This window comes from Bidens hawaiensis, unplaced genomic scaffold, assembly GCF_021521415.1.
Source record: "Bidens hawaiensis isolate Kalapana, Puna unplaced genomic scaffold, B.hawaiensis_p1.1 tig00000636_1, whole genome shotgun sequence".
NCBI lineage: Eukaryota > Viridiplantae > Streptophyta > Magnoliopsida > Asterales > Asteraceae > Bidens > Bidens hawaiensis.
The window spans coordinates 5,143,886-5,158,836 of NW_027491038.1; the positions used below are offsets into that span (position 1 = coordinate 5,143,886).

General features: G+C 36.3%; 1 long non-coding RNA gene and 1 pseudogene across 2 annotated transcripts in view; one reads left to right on the forward strand and one right to left on the reverse strand.

The window, feature by feature from the left end:
* The first annotated feature begins 498 nt into the window (after positions 1-498).
* The window catches only part of LOC143530234 (uncharacterized), a 43,876-nt gene continuing 29,423 nt past the window's right edge, over positions 499-14,951 (forward strand). The window contains exon 1 of one of the 2 annotated variants that reach the window (XR_013134816.1): positions 499-537. This is a non-coding gene — a long non-coding RNA (uncharacterized LOC143530234). Of the gene's footprint in view, positions 538-2,990; positions 3,099-14,951 lie in introns of those variants that run through there. The other variant, XR_013134817.1, reaches the window with a different exon arrangement.
* LOC143530214 (anthocyanidin 3-O-glucosyltransferase 2 pseudogene) lies at positions 4,813-6,526 on the reverse strand (annotated as a pseudogene).

A 14,951-nucleotide genomic window follows, 5' to 3' on the forward strand; every position in this document is an offset into this window, starting at 1 on the left:
CAAGTTAAAGAAGCCAATCTCAGAGTGGGGGCCAGAGAACATGCCAGCAGCATCACTTGTTGAGCTGGAGTTACACGTTGGTGGTGAATTAGATCATAGTTGTAGCGAATTGTCTCATCTTCTTCCTTCATCTCTTACTTCTCTTGAAATATGGGGATTTGAGAAATCGGAATCGGTTTCATTAATGGAACTCCAACACCTCACTTGCCTTCAAGATCTACGGTTTTGGTTATGCTATAATCTGAAACAAGTATCCCATCTCCAACACCTCACCTCCCTCCAACATCTCTATTTTTACGAGTGCCATAGTCTGAACAAATTATTATTATTATTATTGTCCTTATATCCGCAAGTACCCCACACCTCCCTCCAACATCTCTCTTTTATCCGATGCCCAAACATGATGCATCTACCAGAAACGATTTTACCTTCACTTTTAAGTTTGAATATAAATCACTGCCCAAAACTAGAACAAAGATACAGTAAAAACGGCAGTGACTCGCGTCTCATCTCCCACATCCCCTGTATCCTTATATAGTTGCAAGGTCTATCTCTCTCTCTCTCTAATGATTCAACATTAACAACGAATTTATTTGTTTTTCTTTATTTTATTCAAACAAACAGTTTTTTTGTTCATTTAACTTAAACAACAAACATCAACACTTTTTTTTTTGTTGTTTATTTAGCTTAAATAACAAACATGGACAATATTTTTGTTTATTTAGCTTGAACACCGAATAAAGACAAATTTTTTAGTTTATTTATTTAAAAAAACGAACATGAACATTTTTTTTTGTTTATTTAGCTTGGATAACAAATACGAACAAATGTTTTCGTTTATTTTGCATAAAAAACGAATATGAACAATTTTTTTTTGTTTATTTAGCTTAAAAAAACGAACATTAACAAAGTTTTTTGTTTATTTAGCTTAAATAATGAACATCAACAATTTTTTTTGTTTATTTAGCTTAAATGGCGAACATGAACAAATTTTTTTGTTCATTTAATTAAACGAACGGACATGAATACACATCTCGTTCGTTTATCTTTGTGATTATTTGTTTACGTTCATTCATTTAAATTTGTTTATGTTTCTTTAAATTCTCGTTTACATTCGTTGATATTAAATTTTTTTGGATCCATTACAACTCAGTATACTTAATAAAGTTTTTAGGCCCAACCGCCCAACACATTGTTCTTCACATTGCTTTTTAACTAGTTTTAGCCAATTATGTTCGTTCAGTTATGTTCATGAATGATTCGTTTATACTGTTAATGAACGAATATATGACAAACACGAACAAGCTAAACAATTTTCTTTATTATTTGTTGGCATCAACAATTATACACAAGTATTAAATCTTTTCTTTTCCGTTCTTATGTTAGAAACCGTGTCTTAAGGACAATTATGCCTATCTTTTGCATGATTTAGATACAGGAACGGTTGGAGTTGTTGATCCTTCTAAATCTCTATCAATAGTAGATGCCTTGAGTAGGAATAATTGAAATCTCAACTAAATTTTAAACAGTCATCATCATCATGATCATACTGGTGGGAACATAGATTTGAAAGCGAGGTAAAAAACGACATGTTATTATACCCTCTATAAGTGATTTTAGTATTAACTCTAAAGCAAGACCGAGGCGTCTTTTGGTTTACTTTTTGGTCACTAGTGAGTAGTGACTTATGCTGTGTGTAACAGTGTTCTCTTTTAAGTTTCTTTTATATGTTTTTCTTTTTATACAGTAATCACCATGCAAGATTCTCTCACCCTTTGGTAAGTTTAATATTGAGCTTGTTGTTGACAGAGTAATTCAAAGTTTGTGCAATCATATGCCAGCCAACATAGCCGCTGTTCGTAAAAAGAACGTGCCCATGGTAATTTCAGTTTGTTTTCAGTTATGATGTGACCATATTGCAGAATTCTGCATTTAAAGCTTTTATAAGAACTAAAAAGAGAAACTACTTAATTGATTATCATTTTTATGCCCTGCTTTGGTGTTGACTGTTGACCCTTGACCCAACCCATCATTTTGCCTTCTCTAAACTGAGCTTTAAATGTGGTTATATTTTGCACCCAAGAATGTTGCATTACTTGTCTTGTGAAACAAACTTGCCCTTAATGTACACTAACTTTAACTTTTGAATTGATTTTAATTCAAGGAACATTGTTTGTCTGTTTGGTGAATATTAAACTTCCTACGAGAAAATAAGGGAATCTTCTGATTTTAACTACAACCCTATTTTCAGTCAAAATAATAACAAAAAGATCCTTAATTTGTTAATCATTGAGGTTTAGGCATCTTACTAGGAAGTTTTTCTTGTTTTCCAATTTTTATTTTCTTAATTATCGGTTCTCGTTTCTGATTTATGGATGCAAATAAATAATCTTCTGATGCAGACTTCAAGAAAATCAATAAGTTAAAGGATGCCATCTAAAGAGGAAACTAAGTTTCAGACACCGGTTAATAAAGTTACTAAAACTGGAGTTTCGATTGATAATCATCAATTAATTAATAAACATAAATCATCATCGTCTGAGAGGAAATCGTCATCAGAGGTTTCTAATAATGTGTTGCCAAGAAACATGGTTAAGGTTTCTCTTAGTAATAAGAGGTTGACTTTGACTGATTGGTCTTCACTCCCTTCACCTATTGCAAATCTTGGAAAGGTATGTTCTTAATCGATTATTAAACTTTTTGTAATAATTTACTTATATACCCTTGTAGTATCTGAACTTTGAAGTAGCACCAGGCCCGTAAACGAACCGAACGAACATGAACGAAGTATGTTCTTGTTCGTTCGTTAACTTTAGCTGAACGAATGATCGAAACGAGCAAGTTAAAAAACGGGGTTTTCTTGTTCGTGTTTGTTAAGATCATGAACGTGTTTGTATTCGTATTCGTTTATCTTCGTTCGTTAATTGTATGAATGAACAGTTCACGAACGAGCATAACTGAGCTAATTAAGTGTAAATGTGAACACCATATTCACTTTTGAGGTTGGAAATAATTCAGTGCCCAAAACTAGAACAAAGATACAGTAAAAACGGTAGTGACTAGTGTCTCATCTCCCACATCCCCTGCATCCGCATACAGTGTTCATGAAGCTCTCTCTCTCTCTCTATAATGATTTAAAATTAATTCATTTAATTTTCTTTATTTTATTCTAACAAACAGTTTTATATTATTCTTTTTTATTTTACTATGACGAGAACAAATGGTGGTGAACTTTATGAATATGTAAAAGTCATGAATCATTGATTGTTAGTATTTCCTATTTTAAGTCAAATGGAATTTTTTTTTTCACAAAAACCATATTAAAAACTTATATTTGGTACAATCCTTTTTCTAGTTTTAAATTATCTTACTAATCAAGTTCATATGGCTTGAATATAGTTCTACTCGCATTTGATATTTGTATCAAATAGTTGAAACTTTGTTTGCCTGATACTGGTAAAAATATCAATTTAAGTTGAGATCTTATTTTATTAACTTTTGTTTATTTGTCTTTCAGGGATTATTTAACAATGAAGTTAGTTGAGATGTTGTCACTGAGAAACGAAAACTCAGAGGGCTGCAATGTTGTTTCTGCAAGTCGCAGCGCTTAAAGTTGAACCTTTTCAAGTTATTGTTATCTAGTGACAAACCTGTTTTCTTGTTGATGATAATGTTTATAAAGGTTTTACCTGGGTACACTTACAAGGGCCAAAATCCGCTGATGACCAAGTAAGAGTGGAATCGTATGTATCACTTCGTTTATTCAATAGAATTTATCACTTGCGATGTTATATATCAACCAATAATCTAATATATAAAATCAAAAGCTGCCTTTTTATCAAGGAGGTGTTTGGAGTTTGCATTTTAAGAGAGATTAGATGTCTGAAAAAAATGATTATGTGTTTTCTTAAAGCACTTGCTTTTATATAAGCAATCTGAGACGAACTTGCTTTCCACATGCAGTTCGGAACACCTCTAAACTATGAAATCTAAATCCCCTAAACAAGTTGGGATGTGATATATCATATACAAACCATCTATTTGCTTATGTTTTTTTTTTCAAATAAACTATAAACTGTTTGATTATTCACTAACAAATAACCAGACAAACAATTTCAAACACTCAAAACACTCCCACACAGCTAGATATCAGTAATAAACTTGACCGAAAACCAAAATGCTTACCAGAAATAAAAAGATATATACAGTTCTCTCCTCTCTCACTACAGTGCAGTTAGAGGTAATTTGAAGGGTCAGCATCTACAAAAGTTTCTCTGTCAAGTTCCCCTACTAAGAGAAACTCAGAAAAACTTCGGCTGGCAGGAGGGTCACCAGACCCTCCTCCTTGTTCCACCGATGCATAACTGACAAAAGAAGAATGCGTGCAAAATTTTGTCATTTTTAAGCCCAAATACAGGAGGGGGCATATTCCCTTGCTAAGAAGATCCGCTCTTGCGTAGGGTGCTAGTTTAGCATATTGATTACTAATGAATACAGGTACCCAATAACTGTATAGTCATAACAAGTACTAAAACATTTAGAAAACTCGAAAGATGTTTATCCGTACCATGGAACTTGATTCTTGTGAGCTGCATTAGCGGCCATTGGAATCCGTGCATGATCTTTGGAAAATTGAAAAAAACCATCCGACCCCGAATTTGGAAAACTGAAAAAAACTAGCTGGCTCCCTGAATTTCCAAACTAGGCTGTGCCGGGAACATTTTTGTCAAACGGTCGGAAAACTGGGCAACCATTTGGAAACATTAGGTTTTATACATGTGGCGTCCGATTATTGGTGTGGAATAAATAGACAGACCAGCTGGTTTTGGGCCGGACATGATGGAGCAGGTAAGATGGAACGGCTAAATGAGAACAGTCAAAGGTGGACATTTCGCTCATTTTCCCTTTTATAAATGGCCTCTGGAATTTATTTTTTTCACTATTTCATATATAAAAAAGGTAGTTTGAATTAAAAACACAAACAAACACGAACTCGATCACATTCACGACACATTCCCAATAAAATCCTGAATGAGCCGACCAACAGATTCGTACGAGGAACCACCCTCTGTAACCGTCACCCGGCTCATCTTCCCCATCTCCTTCATTTTGTCTCTAATCCCATCATCATCCATCAACCTCCTTATTCCCCTCTCAATAACCTCAGCTCCAACAATATCACTTTTCGGATCAAACAAATCCTTCTTATAATCCAACTTAATCTCAACTCCCAATCCCAACTCCACCACCATCTCAAACGCATTCATCTGCTGCTCAGCATATATCGGCCACGCAGCCAATGGTACACCGAACCACAAACTCTCCAACACCGAGTTCCACCCGCAATGCGACACAAACCCTCCAACCGCACTATGAGCCAGCACCGCCACTTGTGGGGCCCACCCTATCACCTTCCCGGTCCCACTAGTCCGCTCTAGAAACCCCTCCGGCAAAACTGACCCCGGATCCTCGTAATCGCCAGAGCTTCTAGATGTCTGCTCTGGCGAAGGCGGTTCCCGTAGGGACCACAGGAACCGGTGGCCACTTCGCTCTAAAGCGTAAGCGATCTCCTTTACTTGGACCTTATCAAAGCATCCCAAACTACCAAAACATAAAAAAACCACTGACGACCGCGGTTGACCGTCCAACCATTTTATGACATCACTATCTGAATCAGAATCAGAAACTTTCCTGTCACCACTCTCTAAGTTAAGTACTGGCCCCACAGGATAAACACACGGTACACTCGTGTCAGAAGACAACGAGTGGACCACGTGCGTCTCAAACTCCAAGAATGTATTAACCATGATTGCTTTCGCTTCACGCAACTTGCGTGAAGTCAACAAAACATAGTCAACCCCTTCTTTCGTATCGTACCCCGACGGAAACACCCTCGTTGGCACCGGGTTTACAAACACCGGAACATTAACATCTTCATCCGAGTTAGTCAACTCAACAATATCCTTATTTTGATCATCACAAAGCATTTGTATATGCAACTGAAACCCCAAATTAGCAGCACTAGACGTGTAAAACACGTAAGTCGGGACATTAAAACCATTTGCCACGTCGATCATACCAGGGCACAACATGTCAATAACAAACCCGGAGAGTTGACCCGAACCCGGTTGACTTATTATATCGGCTACAACATTTGTTACGTGTTTGCAATGACTGTTAATGTAGTCGTTAACAAAAGTCATGGGGGCTTTTGGGTCACGTGTTGGTAAGGTTTCGTCTTGTGGGAGCATGATGAAGTTTATGCCTTGTGTTATAGGTTTATCGATTAGTGACTGGATGTAGTTGGCAATTGGCGAGCCGGTTCTCAAGCCGGATGTTGGTTTTATTATTAGGACGGTTATGGAGAGGCGTTGATCTCGGTTTGCGAGTAGTTTTGCGATCTCGATTGTTGATCTCATGTGACCGATCACGGGTAATGGGATGAATATAAGCTCGGCAATTGGCTTTGCCATTTTTCTTTTTATGTTTTGCGTTTGAGAGTGAATATATGAAGTGAGTGTTGTGTGATATAGCCTAAATCAACTAAAACTTTGTGTTTATAAAACTAGGTGAGATGATGTCATTACACGTTACACACACGAGAGAACAATTTTAATATAAAAGGTTTAAAGTAATGCTCATGGCCCACGGGTCTTATCTGTTTGGACGTTGTGCCAAAGTCATTTTCTCGTTTTTCTAAATTTTTCACATCTTTGGTAGCCTTAACATTCATTAAGAGGCTACCTCTTAATGACTCATAGCCTCTTAATGATTAAGAGGTAACCATTCAAAGATAGCCCCTTAGTCATTTAGACTTAAGGCTACCTTATGGTTACCTCTTAATCATTAAGAGGTTATGACTCATTAAGAAGTAGGCTACCAAGTCTCTTGGAATGCCATTAATCACCGGGCATTTTGAGGTCATTGAAAGTATCTAGGAGACTCATCAAACGGGCTTTGATTGATAAAAAAAACTACTAACAATCAAACATGCCATAACAAGTCTTAATGGACCGTTTATGTCCGTGTTGAATAACTACTTTAGACCATTTTAAGCGGTAGACATACTCTAGGAGATGTTTAGTGTTATTCCTATATAAAAATCGTGTGATCGCACCTCTATCGTCTCTTAGACTAATTTTATGCAAAACCCGACCGAACTTTTAATATAAAATTCATTTCTCTCTCTTCCACCCATACAACCCAACCTAACCCAACTTTTCACTTTTATTCACAATCTATACAAATTATAAAATTACAAGTAAAGCAAAGATTTATATAACATATATAAAAAAATGTGTTATATCTATGCTTATATCTATACTATGTGTACATAAATGATTTTATTTGTATCACAAAATGATTTTTTTAAAATGAACTTAATAAATGCACGTGAAAAAATGTACCCGAGAATGCTCCTTTCATTGAAACTTTCATTATCAATATCATATATGTATAATTGAAAGAGTTTAGGAAGAAGACTTCTCATACAATAGTAGTTCTGACCACCGGCTTAAATACCGAATGAGCATTACCTTTATTGATATATTTATCAATTTACAACCCATAGAAGGAAAGGAGAGCATTAAGTTATAATGATGGATGTTCTTCAATAATTATGTTTTTTTGAGCTACACTATGAAAAAGATCTTGATAAGTTTCAGGAGGTTTCTCGAATCGACAACATAAAAAATAACATGTTAACTTATTCAATTTTATGAATAATTTGCTTCATTTGAGCATAGTTTTACATGACACGCTTCCCATATAACTATATAACGTTCTGATCACCATTGAAGGAAAAGTTAATGCTAACACAAATGTTTCAAATTTGATAAAAGTTAGAAACATTGATATGCATAGGGTTGACATGTCGGAGTGCTCACTATCTTTTCTTTAATTATAATAGTCGAGGGAAAAATAGTCAATTTGCCAAATCCCGAACCCTTTGATTATTTTCAAAAAGGTCAATGAAAATAAATTTGAAACCCGAATCATGTTTAAAATTCTAACTTTCATCCGATTGACATTTTCAAGTCAACACTTTTAACCCGTAACAAATCTGACGATAAATCTATTTGTATTATCAAACTTTTAAAAATACTCATATTTCTCATTTTGACCCGTAACAAATTTTGACACAAATGCATTTAACTTGTATTAAACAATCTATTTACCAACTTTTGACTATATAAATCAAATTTAAGTTTCACAAAACCCAAAACAATCATTCATAAAAAATCAAGAAATTAAATATAACAAATGTATTTAACTTGTATCAAACAATCTATTTACCAACTTTATGAATATGTATAATCCATGAATCACTTAAATTATGATTGTACAAAGGCCAATTAGTACTTTCTATGCCTGAGGAATGATACTCTGATTTTAGACCTTTAGGGGGTGTTTGGTAGAGGGAATTGAGGGGTGAGAAATGGAATTGGAAAGAATTCTCTTGTTTGTTTATGAAAGAAAGAGGTGAGAAATGGAAATAAACCATTTCCATTTCTCTGATTTTGTTTCTCTAAAAAAAGCTGAGAATTGGATTTCTCTGATTTCATTTCTCCCATTTTCCTCCTTCATTTCTCCCATCTTTCATTCAGTCTCAACTCCTCCACGGCCACTCCGATCGCCGGTACACCGATCACTAAACCCTAACCTCCGGTAACTCATTTATTTACAAACTCTCACATTTACTTTATATAATAATGCTGTAGCAATATCACTATCATTTGTCAAATAATCGTAGATTACCTCCTTTCAGGTGATACATATATTATTATTATATTATTCCGTACTGAATATATGTCCGTCAGAGGCGAGAAAAACGTGCCACCTCACTACAGACGATACGGTAGTGGTGGTGGCGGAAGAGGCGGCTCTGCATTTCATTCCGGTAAAAGGTAAAAGTAATTTTTAGGGTTTTTACTTGTTCAAAACAGTATATTATTAAATTAGGGCTTGTTTTGTAGTTATAAGAAAGTAGGTAGTAGTAATGCACAAGGAGTACAAGCTAGGGTGAATGCTTTGAATCCGAATGTGAATGCGAGTATGGGCTCTTCGAATTCTTCGGCTGGTGGTCAAGCGACTGCACATATTCAACATGCATTAAGAGGTATGTTTATTGATTGAGTATATAAATTAAGCTTCCTTGTGATAGTGTTTTAGTGAAAATAGCTAAATTATGCTCAAATTTAAAGACATTTCGCCTAATATAAAATGAAGTTTTATCGTCGTTCACTGGACAACTTGTTTCAGTTTGGAGATGAGTTTACAAATCATTTTGTATTTACATCAACTGATGATAAAATCAGTAAAAGAAAATGTAGACCTGTAGCCATTGTTGTAGCAGTCGCTAGTCGGGCAGTGGGATGGGGGACTAGTGATTAATGGAATAAATCGGGGATTAGTCGGGATTAATTGGCGCCTAGTCGGGATTCTTACAACCATGCCTGTAGTGGAGTAACATAATATCAAATATCAAATATTGTAACATTTACATTATTTTGAAAAATAGTGTTTAAAAAGGTGAGTTGATTGTTTGAGTTCTAACTCTACTTATTATATAGAACAATGGTTATCTTTTTTACATTCAGATTAGGAGGTGAGGACAACAGAATTTTAATGGATTTGTGTAGACTTTAGTTATGTACGTGCATTTTTTGTGAACTTTATATCATAGTTATCAAATGTGTTAGGCTCACTCAAGGCGCATAGACCTCACCTAGGGCCTAGGCACAAGGCGCAAAAATAGCGAGGGCCTGAGGAAAAATATGCGCACTTAAATAAAACATTTAAAATGTATTATGCATATGAAAAATAATACTATTCTTCAAATAAAATAAACAAAAGCTACTATATAACATTTAATATCATCTAATTAGTACTAAAAGTTCGAAAATAGTCAAGATTCAAATGTGATTCCAAAACTTGAACAACAAAACATATCAATATAATGCCTTTGACTTCTCCTAGATCTAAGTTTCTGTAGCAGCCCTTGCATTTCTTTTGCTTGGCTTTTATGTTGTGACAATGCCGAAGCGCTCACCTAGGAACTAGAAGCGCATTTGTTGAGCCTCGCCTGAAAAATGGGCCTAGGCGCAAGAAGCGAGGGCTTTTAATAACTATGCTTTATATTGTTTAATTAATTATTTTAGGAAGACCTGTTGCTTCATCTACTAGTGCTGCTATAAAGCCGGCTGATGCATCGGTCCAGAAAAGCACACCGGGCTTGCCAAAGGCTCCACAAACAAATGTGGTTCCTCTTAATTCTGGCACCAAAGGTGGAGATTTGAACTTGTTACAAGCTTATTTAACACAGGTTGCATTTTGGCTAAGAGTGTTCACATACCTACATCACAGGTATAATCAGATATAAAACCGAGTGTGAGTGAACATTGTAAGAACGTGACGTTTTGCATAAACGGAAACTCATAAAAACAGAAGTTTTTCCCTTTTATCACTAACAAAAAGATTGGTTATTTTGTTTCATCTTCTTGGAGCTCACTTAAGGAATAGCTAATATCTAAATTTGCTGTTTTTAGAGAACATTTATAAGACGATTGCTTGAGGACAAGCAATGTTCAAGTGTGGGATGTTTGATGTACATAGAAATATACATCTTTTCGGCATCAAATAATCTCTAAAAACTGCAATTCTATCTAATAACATAGCATAAAAGACTACTTATCATAATAAAACATAATTTCAGGTGAAACCAAGCCTCAAACGAAGAAACAAGCAAAAAGACGAAGAAAAACAGAAGAAAACACAAGAAAACAAAGAAACACGCCCCCATGCCTCAAGAAACACGCCCCCATGCTTCTGAAACAAGAAAAGACAAAATCTGGAAGCAAAAGCATGGGGTCGTGCTCAGCATGCACGGGGCCGTGGACGGGAATGCAGAAAAGACAAAGAAGAATTGAGCACATGTCACTAAATAACACGGGGCCGTTGCCACCTCACACAAAAGACAAAACAAATCTGGCACATGTCATAAAAATACACGGGGCCGTGCTCATCATGCACGGGGCCGTGCCTCATCGTCCAGATTGCCTATAAATAGTGGCTCATGTTGCATTCATCAAGTGTGCCTTGAAAAGAGTTCTCTCCGGTTTTCACTTATAAAAACACACACTAACACTCACTTTGAAGATCTAGTGAAGAGTTTGAAGGCTTGGAGGTCATCACCACTAATCATCATCATCAACCATCATTACCATCATTAAGAAGAAGGATTCATCTACACTTGGTTAGATTGTTCTAAGTTTAATCATGTATTTGTTGTTATCAATCATCTTAATGTTCATCATTATGCTCATTATGAGCTAAACTCCTTTTACCATCTTAAATCTATGAAGAAGCTTTGTTTTACTTGATAATTAATCAAGACATGTGATGTAGTCTAGTAAAGTACATGGTTATATTACAATTATCTTTTGATGAGAAATGTTTCACCATCTTAAATCACTAAATCAAAGTTGGTGGTTGTCAATATCATTGGCAATCGTTCATGATCGATTCATGTTCTTGAAAGATAGAAATACTTTGATACATTATCGAAACATGGATCCTTATATTGTACTTAGAAATGATGAGATATAAGTTATGGTGTATTTTTCTAAACCTTGGTAATCCGAAAATGGCTTTGCTTAGGATATCAAATTAGTTAAAGAAACCATATGTTAACGGAATGTGTAATTATAACCTACATAAATCAACCAATGGGAGGTTGTGTGATGAACTACAACCACCCGAAGTTGTTAGAATTGGTATTTGAGAAATCGAAATCAATCCTAATCTTTCTACTTTACGAAACTACTTGTCAACTCAAATCGACATCATTGAGATGGTATGACATTAGGAAATGGTGGACTTTAAAATGCGCATACCATCTCCTTAGTGCCGAAGATGCTCACTTAAGGTTTAAGGAGCCATCTATCATATATTGCTACGGCAAGTCTATCACATGTCTACATATTAATTATCAACGCTAAAAATGGAGTGGATTCTTGATCTTAGATGGTAACCTTCGCATAATTGAACAACTCGTTTAGAATCTCTTGTCTCGGTCACCTATATACTATACATATAAGTATTTATATTTTATAAAAAATTTAAAAATCAACCCCAAAATGATTAAAACCTCCTATTGAAGTAAAACAACGATTTATCATTAGAAACTTGTGTGTCCACGGATCGATACTTGGTTCTTACCATTACTATTCTACATATACGATAGGTACACTTGCCTATTTTGTGTTTGTTTAGTCTTTGTAGAAATCACTTTTATAAATTTAAAACACGATCTTGTGTAAAAGCAAATCATTCTATCCTTTCATATTTTATACCACTAGCACGTACGCATCAAAAGTTTTTGGCGCCGTTGCCGGGGATACACGGTACGTTTCTAAGAACGATCCAAGTTTTAATTTAATCATTGTCTATAATCGTACAAATTTTTAACTTCTATTTTATTTTATCTTTTTACTAAATATTAAACTATATAATTTTACGGCTAGCCTAATTTTTAACCTTTATTTACCTTACTTTTGAAATAGTTTAACTAACTTAGACATTAGTTTAGTTTAAAATAGCTTAACTTATAGTTCAACCTAGACTGACTTTAATTAACTTTTACTTTAGCGTAATTTTGATTTAGCCTCATGTATGTCCTCTACTTTTGAGCGTGAGCTTGTTTCTTCAATTTCTGAACCGGAACGACTCTTTCGTCGACGAACTCGTAAACGGGCTACAGAAACCGCAGAAGCAATCAAAGACGAATCAGTAGACGCCACCACATCAGGAGAAAATCAAACCGAAGAAATGATGGCAGCCCAGAACAATGAGCCGAACATGAGCCAGTATGCCAAGCCGACTCTCGAAGGCTACAGCAATGGATTGGCTCCTCCCGAAATCACCGAAAATTTCGAAATCAAATCTAGCACCATTCATATGGTAGAAAATTCAGTTCAATTTCATGGTCTCCTCGACGAAGACCCTCTTTCTCACATATCTCGATTTTTACGAATCTGCGGAACCTTTAAAATCCAAAACTGTTCAGAAGATCAAATCAAACTCAAGCTCTTTCCTTTCTCTCTAAGGGGCCAAGCCCTAGAATGGATAGAATCTCTTTCCTCTGGTTCCATCACCACTTGGGACAAGATGGTTAAACAGTTTCTCCTCAAATATTTTTCGCCCGATAAAACTGCCAAATATCGAGCCAGCATTACCGGATTCCGAACCAATGATGATGAATCGCTACACACAACATGGGAAAGATACAAAAGTCTTCTAAGAAGGTGCCCACATCATGGACTGAGCGTATGGTTACGAGTCCAAACTTTCTTTGACGCACAATCCAGTCAAAACAAACAGGCCATCGACCAGATCGCTGGGGGAGACCTGGGATCCAAATCACCTAACGAAGCATTTGAAGTCCTGGAGAAGGCCGCAAAGAAGAGTTTCGCTTACAACCCACCAAGATCTACACCTACCCATAAGTGAATACACCACGTCGACTCCAACACTCTTGTCACAGCCCAGCTTGAAGCCCTTTCTAAAAAATTCGAACAACTTCAAGCCGAACTATCAAAAACCAGACTTACCTGTGACACTTGTGGAGGAAGTCACAAGACGAGTGACTGTAAACAAGTCATTATGGCCATGGAAGAAGTCGATTTCATCGCTCGACAGAACAACGCTTTCAGCAATAACTACAATCCATGATCGAGAAACCACCCGAATTTCAGCTGGAAAGACGGAGGTAACACTCAACCTTTATCCGGGTTTGAGAAAAGACCAATGAATCAACCCTTCCAACCTAAACCTCAATTTCAAGATCAAAGTTCTAATAGCCATCAAAACCCAAACTACTCGAAGATTGAAGAAATGTTAATCCAATTAATGACCAAAACAAATGAAGCCGAGAAGAAAGTCGACTCAAGAGCTGTTGATATCAGCGGAGTATTACTGAAGCATGAGGCCGATCTCAAAAGTCAACAAGCATCACTTCAGAACCTAGAAACCCAAATCGGGCAAATTGCTCGACAATTATCCGAAAGACCACCTGGCACTCTTCCAAACAATTCAATCACCAATCCGAATGCAACATCTAACGCCGTTACACTCAGGAGTGGTACAACCACCGTTTCACGAACTTTGGAGAAAAAGTCTCCTGATGAAACGCAAGAAAGGCTGACCCCAACAAGCACAGTACTGCCTAAGGAGCCAGTTCGAACCTATGTTCCACCTATTCCATACCCTGGAAGACTGAAGCAGGAACGATTGGAAGCCCAGTATGGGAAGTTTCTAAAACTCTTTGAGCAACTCCATATCAACATCCCTTTTGTCGAAGCTATCGCTCAAATGCCTAAATACGCCAAGTTTCTCAAAGAAGTACTGACCAACAAGAGGAAGCTGGAGGAGCTCTCGCATGTCACCTTGAGTGAAGAATGTTCAGCTGTTCTCCGAAGCAAGCTACCAACAAAAATGACCGATCCAGGGAGCTTTACTATCCCTTGTCTCATAGGAAATTTATCTGTTAGCAATGCCCTAGCTGACCTAGGAGCTAGTATTAATTTAATGCCTTATGCGATTTTTGCAAAACTAGGGATAGGAGAACCAAAACCCACCCGCATGAGCATTCAGTTAGCAGACCGATCCATTAAATATCCTCGGGGCATTGTTGAAAACATGCTTGTCAAAATTGACAAGTTCGTTTTCCCAGTAGATTTTGTGATTCTAGACATGGAGGAAGACAAAAGCGTACCTCTAATTTTAGGAAGACCCTTTTTAGCCACTGCAAAGGCTATCATTGATGTTTGCACCGGCAAACTCACTCTTAGGGTCAATGACGAGGCAATCACTTTTGATATAGGAAAATCTATGCAATATCCGCAACAACACGATGACACTTTATACTGTGTTGACATCATAGATTCCATCGT